This window comes from Psammomys obesus, unplaced genomic scaffold (assembly GCF_907164565.1).
Source record: "Psammomys obesus unplaced genomic scaffold, mPsaObe1.curated_primary_1811, whole genome shotgun sequence".
NCBI classification, from domain to species: domain Eukaryota; kingdom Metazoa; phylum Chordata; class Mammalia; order Rodentia; family Muridae; genus Psammomys; species Psammomys obesus.
The window spans coordinates 989,370-1,002,025 of record NW_026596463.1 but is presented as its reverse complement, the minus strand read 5'-3'; positions in this window follow the sequence as shown (position 1 = coordinate 1,002,025).

Here is a 12,656-nt window from a genome sequence, read left to right as displayed (position 1 = left end):
ACCAAATAGAATAAGCCTTCCGTTTACGGAAAGTATCATTAAAACAGTAAGGATAATCAGTGTGAATTTGCTATCCTCCTTCCCCACTTTGCTGTTCCCACTTGTCTTTTGTTCTTAAAGCCTGAGACCCACATATGCACAATTCCCCCTCATAGTAAATTTAATTGAGTTAAAAAGGCAGTAATCACTCAAAAAAGAAATACTGTGGCCATGTAAATGTCAGTTAGCATTTCACAGACAGAAAAGTTCCAGTGTTTTCATGCCATGAAAATCTGCCCAACTGATAAGGGACAATGGCATTCCAAGGGTTAAGATAAATTCATCTTTCAAGAGATTATGTGTGCAATCTTGTGTGTGTGTGTGTGTGTGTGTGTATGTGTGCACGTGTGTGTGTGTGTGTGTGTGTGCTGTGGCACATGTGTGTAGATTAACAAACAACTTTCAGGACCCCATGGGTCTAGAGTCCAAGGATGCCTTGGGCCATCAGTCTTGAGGGCAAGTGCTTTTACCATGGAGCCATCTTATTAGTCCTCTCTTGGGAATTTGAGTTTGTATCAATTATCTCTTGTTGCTTTGATGAAAAGATCCAGGTGAAGCAACTTCCGGGAGCAAGGGTTTGTTTTGGCTCATGGTTCAAGAAAACCATTGTGGAGGTGAAGGCATGGTGGTCAGAGCTTGCAGGATTGCCTCTCCTCTCACCTCAGCTCCCCAGAAAGCTGAGCCTGCCTACAACCTTCCAGCCTGTGTCTACCCGAGAGGACCTGTATCTTAATTAATTTTTTATTGCTGTGAAGAGATACCATGCCCAAAACAATTTATAAAAGAAAACATTTAACTGGGAGCTTGCTGGAAGTTCAGAAGGTAAGTCCACAGCCCTCATGGTGGGAAGAGTGGAAGCGACAGGCAGACAGGGTGCTGGCACAGTAGCTAAGAGCATACATCTGATCCAAAAGTTGGAGGCAGAGAGAGCTGGAGACTGGGGCTGGTGTGGGCTTTAACCCCAACCCCTGGAGCACACTTTCTCCAACAAGGCCACACCTCCTAATCCTTTCCGGAACAAGTCCACCAACTGAGGAGCAAGCATTCAATTCTATGAGGCAAGGGGGCCATTCTCATTCCAACCCCCTATGTCCCATGTCCCAAAAGGCTCTACAACTTCCCAAAGTAGGGCCAGAGAGCAAGTGTTGAAAAACCTGAGTCTGGGGCCACATGGGGTAGGGAGGGTGTATATTTCCCATTCAGCCCCCAACCTAGGGTCGCTTCTGTCAGACTCTGAGGCTCTCCAAAGCTGAGAAATAGCGTAGAAACAGAACTGAAAAGCTCACCTCACAGGTGGCGTGGGGCCTGCGTGTGTTCTGCCGTATAGTTCCAACATGAAGCACACTGAGCGTTAGCTTAGCGTGTGGGTACATAACCGACGGTTATGGGAATCGTCCAGAATCAAGCACGATAAAGAGGGCCAATATTTATGGCACTTTAAAGCCTTGCCCATTACTGCTTAGTGTTCCCCTCGCTTGTTTAACTGCAATCAGTTCCACCTTCTCAGTGTGATTTTTATACATCTGAGTTAAAAAATAATGCAGCCTGCAAGTAAAAACTTAAAGACCAGGACAAGGCCTATTAGAATAACATTACCTTCCTTTATTCCATGCACTTACTTTCTCCATTTCTAATTATTTCTCTTTTCCTAGGCAACAAAATAGAAGCCATAAAATCTTTGATTTAATGAAAACTTCTTTACCAAATAGGTCCTCCAACTCTGCTGAGGTAATTTATCTAACTCAGTAGGCAATGACCTTTTGTGAGTCATTCCTCACTCCTAACGAGGTGTACCCAGATGCCAGCCCACCTCTGCAACCCCCCCTTCCCCGGGAGGCTGGGCTGCCCCTGAGCCTGGCCTGCCAACTTCTCCAAGGTGGTGCCTAGGTCCCCACAGGGAGCCGCCTGGGAGGGCGTCTACTCCCTTCCCCTGAGTTTTGTTCTTTTTCTCTAACTGGCCCAGAGGAAAATGGAGCTGCAGGTGGGAGACACTAACAGCATTCTCATTGCGGTCTGAGAAGAACACATGTCCTGGTGTTTTGACAAAGTGGTCTCTCAGTTATGGGAAAAAATAAGCAGGGTCTCCACCCACGGTCTTGGGCTCTGTGTCCCAGAGCAGCATCCTCTGGGAGCCTGTGGTGGCCAGTGAAGTTCGGACTGAAGAGTTAGCTGCACAGCTACTTTTGGATGTGATATATAGTACTGACTGAGTATTTAACCTGAATTATGACTTACAGTGTATTACTAATTACATACACGACTCACTAGCTACACTTGAGTATTTATGGCTGTTCTGTACCAATATTAGCTGCATACAAAGTATAGCTGAGAAGCATAAGATAAACAATAAAATGACTAGAGGCTTCAGTGTTTTCTTCCTGTTTACATATGAATGTGCTTATAAATTTTCCTGATTTTGGGGCTCCAGAGAGAAGAATGGCTCATCCTTGTTTTGGTCCAGAGGTGCTCCCCACGAGGCCAGAAGGAATGGCAGTGGAGTCTGAGGCCATGTGCCTTCCACTGAGCTCCTGCCAGCATCTGGCCAGGTGGAGATAGGAACCTGCTTGTCCCCTCCCACTTCATCTGAGCCTTGCAACGTTTTTTCCATGCTGCACTTCCCATCCAGAAGTTGACACTGCAGGGGAGTGAAAATATTCACAGATGGACGGCTATGGAATTCATTCCAGAATGTTCTGAGTCTACTTTCAATCACTGATGGAACATTTAAGCTATGACTACACCGGCACAGGGCTGGGGACTGAACGAAGGCATGTGACTTTGTGTCAGCTCCACCAGGGAACAGCCTGTGGCTTCTGCACAGGCCCCACACAGGGGAGAGCTTGACCTTTGCCACCCAATGTCAGAAAGGAACTGCTCCATGCTGCCTGACTCAGAGGGACATTCCTTGGGAATGCAGGGCAAGAAGCTTGCGAACATAGGTAAAAACAATGAAAGGCTGTGAAGTAGCACCATGCTAGTCTGACTGATTGCTTCTCCTTCTCCTTCTTCTTTTTGAGGCAGGGTTTCTCTGTGTAGCCTTGGCTGTCCTGGACGTGCTTTGTAGACCAGGCTGGCCTCCAACTGACAGTTATCCACCTGCCTCAGTTCCCTGAGTGCTGGGGTTAAAGGTGTGTGCCACACGCCCAGCCTGATTGCTTCTTACAGCATGTCTGGACAGCAGATGAAATAGTGGCAAATGACATAACAAACCCAGATATAACAAACCCAGATTTTGAATATTTACTCGAGTTCTTTTAGTGTGTGCATTCATGCTAATTAAATGATAATGCTTTATATGAAGTTTGGGTTCATGCAGCCATATAGAATAAATTCTAACCTTATAGATAAAACTACAGTTTTTAGGAAGTTAGAAGAAGAAACCCAATTCTTTTCAACAGGATATTTCCTCATTGACCTTGATAATCCCACTGAAATTCAAGCAAGAGGAAGGATTGTGCAGGGCTTCCAAAGTGTTATATTTAATGAATAAAATTCCTGGATGACTTTTTGCTTTTGAAATCAGCAGCATATCAAGAATGCTAAGGTTTGAAAGGGCATTTTTAGAGAAATCATCCTGAGTAAAATAAAGAAGTGGTGCCAGCTAGACATCCAGCTTCCTCCGAGGTCAATGGTTCTGTTCTATTTGCATGTCTGGGTGAGGCTGGTGACTGGCTTGCCAAAGGAAGCCACTGCATTTGACACGTTCAGTATCAGCTGCGGAAGATTTCTGCCTTAAATCTGTCAGGATGGCCCTGTGGCCACTTCTGCAAAAACCCTTGGGGACGAAATTTATTGTTATACCTCAATAGCTTTTTGTTCACCTCCAAAACAGGGGTCCTGGGTCATGCTAACGACTGCAGAGAGAAAAAAAAAAAACACTCTATATTTTATTAAACGGGCTTCTTAATAATTAATCAAATGTGAAATTTGTTTTCCATCACTGGCACTAACTCTAAAGTGTTGATTCCCCCCCGCCCTTTTTTCTCAGTCCTTTTTCCTTTTAAATCACCCTCTGCGGATTTCCCCTGCTGCAAAGCAAGTGAGTAGGAAAAAAAAGCCCGATTTATGACTTGACTTTTTAAACTGTAATCACACCTCTGGGCTTCTTCCGGAGAAAGGATGGGGTCTCTGTCACATAAACATGTGAGAATCTGTTCTCGGGCTCTTTAGATACACTTGGTGGGTTGGGGGTGGAAAGCTGGAATGAGACCACTCATTCCTAACCTTTCTGTGGAGGCCATACCTCAGAATGGTGCCTCTGACTTCATTGCAACACAAAGCACAAAGGAGAAAAGAGCTAAGAGTGACTTTCTTCCTTCTCACTAGCCTAAGAAGGGGGCCTGAGACCTCAGCCACGAGGTCCGTTTCCAGGCAGTCAGCAACAGAGTCACACTGCTGGAGATCAGCTTAGACTACCCACCCGTGTCGTCTAAGGGGCCGTAGTTGATGGCACTGATAGGTTAGCGCTAGGGAGGAGGACATGATGACAGATTAACACCAGAGAGGGCACACTGCCGAAACGCAGGGAGCAGTTCTGCTGAGCTGTCCTTCCTGAAAGGTCGGAGAGAAGGCAGGCTGGCCTCACATTCCACCTCTGTGTGTGAGCGGTGCAGGACCAGACTGCTAGGACGTGCACGGATGGGCCACCGAGGCTCTTCTGAGGTGTACGGGAGGAAGGTGGGGTAAACCGCTCGGAGGACAAAACCAGGCGTGTGAAAGCCAAGTGGGCAGCAGGGCTGGCCTGGAAATGCATGGAGGAGCAGTAACTGCTGGCAGCATCAATATTCCCCCTCTGAGCACTAATTACATTATTAGGCCAACACAGCAACACAGGGTCTGAGGACGACGGGAACATGGATTCGGGTCCAGCCATTCTCTGCTTGGCTGTAAACAACTATGTGTGAAGTAGGGCTCTTTCCAGCCAAGTTTGCTACCGGACACTTCACTTCCTATATGCTCAGAAGAGAACTGTTGTACTCTGTGCAAGCCTTGCCACAGGAGTCCCCCCGCTATTCTGAGACAAGGCAGTGTGAACCTTCCTGGTGGATTCAGGACTCAGGAGGCACTTGGGTTTGGGTTTCAAAAGTGGCAACTTGCTTTTATTTATTTATTTTTTTTGGCTGCAAAGAGCATGCATTTGCTAATTAGACCTTAGCAAGACACTAGAACCCAAATCTCCTTTGATCTCCCTAAATCCAGTCCAAAGAGGTGGGTGTAAACACAGGATTGGAAGAAACCAGGAACAACATGGAAAGGATTTGTATGCCATGGTAATAAATCTGTTTAAAAAAAAAAAAAGTCTGAGGAGCTCACAGAGGGAAATCTGCAGCAGCCTGAGCCAGCCGGGTGAATGGCAGAGAGAATGGAGGCTATTTGAATACTGATGTGGTCCTCACTTTCTTCCATTTCCATTAATGACATGCTCATCAAGGGCAAACAATGGGACGGCTGCCGGCGCTGTCACCGCCTGTGGGTGCTGGGATGCCAGGCTGTCATCCCAGCGCTGCATTTGGAGACCCGCACACTAATAGGAAGTGCTCTGTGCCGTCAATGCAGACAGGTGCTTCCTCGGCTGGGCCATGCTCCGTTCCCTTCCCCCCAGCCCTCCTCCCCCAGCCCCCTGACACACACCATGAAATGCACAAATTAGCAACCCCATCATGTTGGGCTGCTGCTGCCTGCGGTGAAAGCAGAAAATCAAGTTGTCACCCAGGGTGCATTGATAAAGCCACAGCCTCATTTCTCCGTTGCTGCCCTATAATAGCAAGTGCCAGACAGCTGGCGGGATGGGAGGCTTTAGATTAAGGCCTCGGTGCACTCTGGCCAGAGAATTAGTAGCTGCTGCTTCCATGTGGATATTCTGGAACAAACATCTGGAGGGAGCAAGAGTTTCCCAGAGCAGAAATCTCCTTTGAGCCTTCCAGACAGGAAGGAGAAAGACAGGTCAGAGTGGCACTTCCTTTCAAAACCAGCAGCAAAAACAACTCCCTAAGCTTCCACCTTGAATCTGCTTAGAACTAGGGACTTAGAGTGGTGATGGTTAGCAAAAAAAACAAGGGGCCAGGCAGCTGCTCTTCAATGCACAGAAGTCCCAGGTCGTCAGGCTCCAGTTTCTTGCAGTGCAGGTCCTCCTCCTGAATTAAAGGAGGGTAAAATGAATACTGGTACCCGGAGGCCACTGTCTAGGGCATTCCTGCCAGCTCTAGCCGCTCTGCTCTGCACTGTACCACCATACAGATCTAAGCTATTTCTCACGAAACAACAGATTCCAACAGCCTCAGCCTCTGGGCTCCACAGCCACTGGCTCTAGGTGGATGGTGGCCCATGCTGGCCTGGGCTGACATTTGTCCTGGTCAAGTGTGCAGAAAGAAAGACGTGGGGACCCCTGAGCCCTTCAGACTTCAAGGAGTTTAATGACATAATGGCCTGAGAACTTCAACATAAAACAGGAAGAGCAACTAACGAAACTTACAACATAAAACCCCCTCCTGTCATTTTTATAGAATCAGTAAAACCCTCTATTGAATTTATGGGCTACATAATGACTGTGGAGACTGTACCTGGAATTAGAACCAACTCAGAAGTCTCAACTATAAACTCTTTTCTGTCATTACCCCATCCCTCCAGCTTTTCTGTCGTCTCCCTCGAACCCAGGCACATTGCCCTCTTCAAACTCAGAGGCAGAGTTTGCAGCTTGTTAGCGAATCCTCCAGGGTTGTTAGACTTCTCAGACTTCTCCAGGGCACCAAGGCGGACAGGCCTCGAGGGGTTGGATCATTCCATTCCAGAGCTGCAGATGCCTTTTGGAAAACAAACCTGTAAGTCTTTTCTTTGCATAAAGCCTGTCAAACGGAGAGATCTCCAAGGACACCCGTTGGCTGTTTCATTATCTGTAACTCCATGTCATAACGGCCTTTCCAAAGTGGAGACTATACCCCCCCAGAAGTTTGTGAAATGCACGAGCAGCCATGTATACTGTATACTGTATACAGCGTGGAGAGTGGGGTCTGGTCAGGTTCCTAATGGGGGAGGAGGCGGGATGCCTGTCCTGGCACTGAGCATCACGCTCCACTCTGTTTTCTGTTTCCACCTCACTCCTTAAGTTTCTGCTCCCCAAGGATTTTTCAGAAGGGGTAATAAAATAAAATGGGTGGAACAAAGCCACAAAGCAGTTAAGTCTGAAAGACATGTCATCTCATCTAAAAGGAAGAAACCGGCCATTTCCATGCCTAAGGCTGGCAGCGATGCCTGAGCTGGCAACAGTGCTATTCCACTTGATTTATAGAATAATGGGGTGACAAATGATGACAAAAATAAACTTTTACTGCACTGAACTGCTCCTTTATTTATGAAATTTGGCCAAGTAGTGAAATCTTTTATCTGCAAGTTGTAACGCAGAGTGGGAACAAGCGATTATGGGGTGGAATGGTAACCCTGCGATGGAGGCTGAGTCAGTTGGAAATGGAGTGGGGTAAAATAACTACCGTGCCATGATAAATGTGAACAGCTCCTTGCTGACAGCTGATCTAACAGGTGTTCATAACAACTATATAAGAGGATTTATTTATGGCCAGCCACAGCCGCAGCTCTGTAAATCAACTCCAACAGCTGCACTCCGCTGAAACCCCGTCCCTGATGGGGGAACAGAGCGAAGGCCCAAAGAACACAATTCACTCCAGAATCTTAATCATCAAATAACATTTTTTTAGGTAATTACACTGCCACATAGAAATCATGATTACTTTCAATTAAAAATCTGAGCCATCCATAACTTTGCTTACAAAATATTTATATTTAGGCTGTACAGTCTTGATGAAGCCTGGACCAAGACTGAAGACGCTGGGGTCAAGGAAAGAGCACCCAGGAGAGTGACGGTGATTTTGTGTGATGCCACTAAGAGGCCCTTTTAAAAAGCTCCAAACTCAGACAGAAGTTGGGAGGATATTGGGGTTTTCTCACACTTTGAAGAAGCCCACCCCATCCCTGGCAGCACCGTCTCCTGGCGAACACTCCTTGTAGCAGATATAGCTCATAAAGATGAAGATGCATAAGAAAATAAACTCACCGGAAGTGGGATACAGTAGACCAAGGGGTCTATCTTCATTCCCGTTCTTCACTGCTCTGCCATGGGCAGAATTTAACATTTTTATGTAGGTCACATCTTTTTAATTTTATACATATATATGTTTTTTTTTTTTCAGGACATAGAGATACTGTCTAAAAACCACAACTTTATTTATTTTACAATTCCACATATGTATCAAGTTGACGTCTATTCATTTTCTTTTGTGACCCACTGAATTTAACCAGGGCCATCTGTGTGAACATGGGTTTTAAATGATTCACTGGGGGCTGGTGGGCTCAGCAGAGGGCTGTAACTAAAGACAGTGGTAGTTCCTAACCAGGACTTTATTAGTAGCCAACAGTTCTTAGGTAAAGGGCAGGCCTCTGTGAGGCCCTCCCACTTCCTTGACTGGGTGTTGACAGGGCTGGTCTTGTGTGGGCCCAGTGCAGTGACTACAGCTGACGTGAGTTAATGGTGCAGTACTTTTATCACACCTAGGGCTGGCGTTTCATAGTCCTCCTCCCATCTTCTGGCTCTTACATACTTCCTGCCTCCTCTTCCACAATGCTCCCAGAGCCTTAGAGGGGCTGGTACAAGTGACTTGGTTAGGCTGGGCCCACAGTCATTGTTTCTGTAGTTACTGTCCTAACAATTCTTGTCTATTGTCCATGGGGAAGGCGGGCCATATGATAAGACGAGTTCTCACTAAAAACAAGTCATCATAAAGCTCTGAAAAAGAGTAGGGCGTGAAGCTGCTGTCTAGTGGGCAAAACTAGATACATTGTGAAGAAGCATATCTCCTCTTACTGTTATGCTTTCTCTCCATCCTATCCCATCCTACGCTGGGATGAATGATATGGTCTCTTGAAGCAGCCATGTGTCAGGCTGGACATAAATGAGCCTATTGGGAGCTTTAAGCATGGTCAGCAAACAGGTTTTTCTGCATTTATTTACTTATTTAATTTTTTCAAGACAGGGTTTTTCTGTGTAGCCTTGGCTGTCCTGGACTCCCTTTATTGACCAGGCTGGCCTCGAACTCACAGAGATCTTACTGCCTCTGCCTCCCCAAGTGCTGGGATTACAGTATGCCACACTGCCCCTGGCTGACTTTTGTATTTAAATCTAGATCTTTGATACATCTGGTTCTCAGAGTTGTAAAAGACTAGTTGTTTATTTGTTTGTTTGTTTTTCTCCTTTTTTAGTGCTGGCGACTGAACTTGTGGTCTTCTCTAAGCTAAGCAAGTGTTCTACCTAGCTGCACTCTCAGCTGATGGTCTAGGCTCTTTAGTGCATACACAAACACACTGACTGCATCAGCTAGTAATCAGATGTTCAAGGGACTACACAGACAAAATGACTCAGAAAATAACATGGCAAAGGAAGTCTGTGTAATTGATCTCCAGCAGACAGTCAGACCTTGAAGGCCTGCTTCTCCAGGCTGGTGGTTTTAGACTTCAGTTTTTGTCTTTCACTGTTAGCAGAGACTCACATTCTGGTACGGATGGTAGCCGCCATGCCTCTGCTAAACTTCTACAGGCCGCTGGGGGCCAGTTGGAGGTGAGGCGGAGGGGCTAGGCAAGACAGGGAACCTAATTTCCTGGCACGTTGGTCAACAAAGCCTTCTGTCTGAAGGCTTCTAAAATCTTTGAAGACACAGCCTCGACAGAGAACATTAGATTCTTATTCCATTCCTGGAAACTCTCCTTCTCTCCTAAACCCCATGCTACTTTTAGGGCCTAGACCATTGCCTCAGTTGAGACCTCCAGTGACCTCAGCCTTCACACCTGTTCCAAGTTGTTGTTCAAATGACCAGTAGTCAGATCATAGACTTCTCTTCACTCTATCATACAGTGACAGATGGGAAAAAACAAAACTATTGTTGGTAGTGAATGCTGTTTGCCACTTTGTCAAGGTACAGAAAGGAGTCCTCTGGTCCACACAAGGGCAGGCTTTTCTGTTAGTTGCCATCTCAGTCCTTCTCAGTTTATAACTAAACTATTTTGTGATAAACTCACTTTCCTTCCAAATCTGGAAAATAGAGGGACAATGGTGACTTTCTCTGTGGTGACAATCAAGATGTAAGGCAGAGAGAAGCAGAGAGAGGGTTCAGAGATGAGCAGATATGGAAGTCACTGATAACAGCCCGCCACCTCAAGCGCAGACTGTGCAACCCAGGGCCAGCAAGCGCCTGTGCAGATAAAGGTATCTTAGCTTCAAGCATGGAAGAAATGACATTTGCAAACCAGGGCTCACCAACTTGGGGAAGGCCCTTGGTGCCATTTCTCGGGATAACAGTATAGGGTTTTTTGGTTTTTTTTTTAAGAAATTTATTTTTATTTGTATTAGTGTTTTGGCTGCACGTGTCTGTACGAGGGTGTAGAATCCTCCGGAACAGGTGTGAGCTGCCATGTGGGTCCTGGGAATTGAACCTGGCTCCTCTGGAAAAGCAACTAGTGCTCTTAGCAGCTGAGCCACCTCTCCAGCTTGCCTTTTTCCTAATTGTATGTATGTATTTATGTGGGTGTGTATACAAGCAAGGCACTTTGTGCAGGTCTGGGAAACCTTTCATGAAGAGAGTTGGGTCTCCCTCTCTGAGCCATCTTGCCAGACCAAGTATAGGTTTCCTGGAGAGGTGCGTATGTGAGTGTACATGTGTGTGTGCAGAGTTTGACCTATGTCTTTAGGCAGACAAGGCTGCTGGTTTTGCGCCAGGTCACAAGGCTCCTGCTTTCTTTGTGCAGAGCATTTTCTTCGCTCTGAGATCAGACGGCAAAGAAGAAACGTAGAAGGCAAAGAGCACAGGTTTTATTTCAGCCAATCCAACATTTTTTTTAACTACACTCACCCTGCGCCTTATTACTCAGCATTCTCAATTCTTATCTTCTCTAGAATATAACCTGTATATTCTCAACAATGAAAGCACAGGCTGTCAAGGCAAACACAGTATTTACCTAGTTATGTTTGCAGACGATTGGGGAAAGGGTGGATTGACACCAAATATGAGACTCAGTATGAATTATACTCTGAGGGCCATCCTTCAAGATAGGTGTACATAAAATGTTCCTTTAAGTGAATATTAGAATGAAAAAGAAAAATACAGCTAGAACTAAGAATTCAGCATTGACTGGCCTGGTTCAATGAACAGTTTAAAGATAACCACAATTATAACCAAATTAAAGGAGCAATGTGGCAAGGGCTCAGAGCATTGTCACAAAAAGAAAAAAGCCTGAAGCATGGGACACCTGTCATTTCCTGATTTTGCATGTGAAAATGATCTTAATAACATTAAACTATAAATGGCAAAATGATTTCAGCTGGTAGTTTACACTATAAACAGCATCTTACTGCCAACTGGTTCATACTATTTATCGATTTAACATATATTAAAAAACAAACCTTTGTGTGTATTTTCTATGTTGTGATGAAACACTGACCAAAAAGCAACTCCAGAAGGTAAGACTTAATGTGGTGTACATGTCCTAATCTCAGTCTACGACAGAGGGAGGGCAGGGCAGGAGCCTGGAGGCAGGAGCTGAAGCAGAGAAATGGAAGAACAATGCTTACTGGCTTGTGTCAGTTCAGGTGGTCACCGGCCTAGGGTGGCACACCAGTCAAGACTTACCCCAACTATGTGCCCCAGGCCACTCCAAAGAAGACAAATCCTCTGAGGTTTCTCCTCTTCCCAGGTGACTCCAGTCTGTGTCAAACTGACACACACACTCTTGCACTTGATGAAGACAGATTCTGGCAGATAGCTTCTTTTTATTTAACTTCTCTTTACTTAGCTTCTCTTACAGGCTTTTTGTACTTCACACACACACACACACACACACACACACACACACGCATACATGTTCACATATTGGGTAGATGGAGCAAACTCCACAGAACGAGCTCCAACTCAACCCTACATACATACATAGACACATACACACATCTTGGTGGATGGAGCAAACTCCAAAGAGTGAGTTTCAAATCATAGTTTTATTCTTTTTCCCACAGCTTATCTATCCCAGCAAGATCTTTCAAACAGCACAAAAATGACAATGTGGTTACATTCTATTTTTCTTTAAATGATTACAATGAGTATATATGTAAGAAAAACATTCCCGAATACCTTCAACATGATCAAATGTTTTACGTATTATGGGTGAAAAACAAATATGAAAAACAAGTTATTCCCAAGAACCCATACACATATGTAACTAAGCAACTTGTTTATATTATTATTAACAGAGTATGAGCAAGCAAGGGGAATTTCTCAGCCAGTTTTTTCTTTACTGGCAGGTTGCAATTTGCAGTGACAAGGAAAGAACCAATTATCTGAAAAGGTATCTTATAAAAATCTTAAAAGAATCACAAATCTCAACTTTTATATAAAAATAATCAGCCATTTCAACTTTAATTCTTTAAGGTGCACATCTACTCATTAATAATTTTTATTAAATCGTATCAGGAAGCTGAGGGGGAAAAACAAGTATAAGGAAAGTGTCAGGTCAGCCAGTGCTACCTTGGCCTATTGCCTATTGCTCGTCAACCTTAAAAAGTTTTA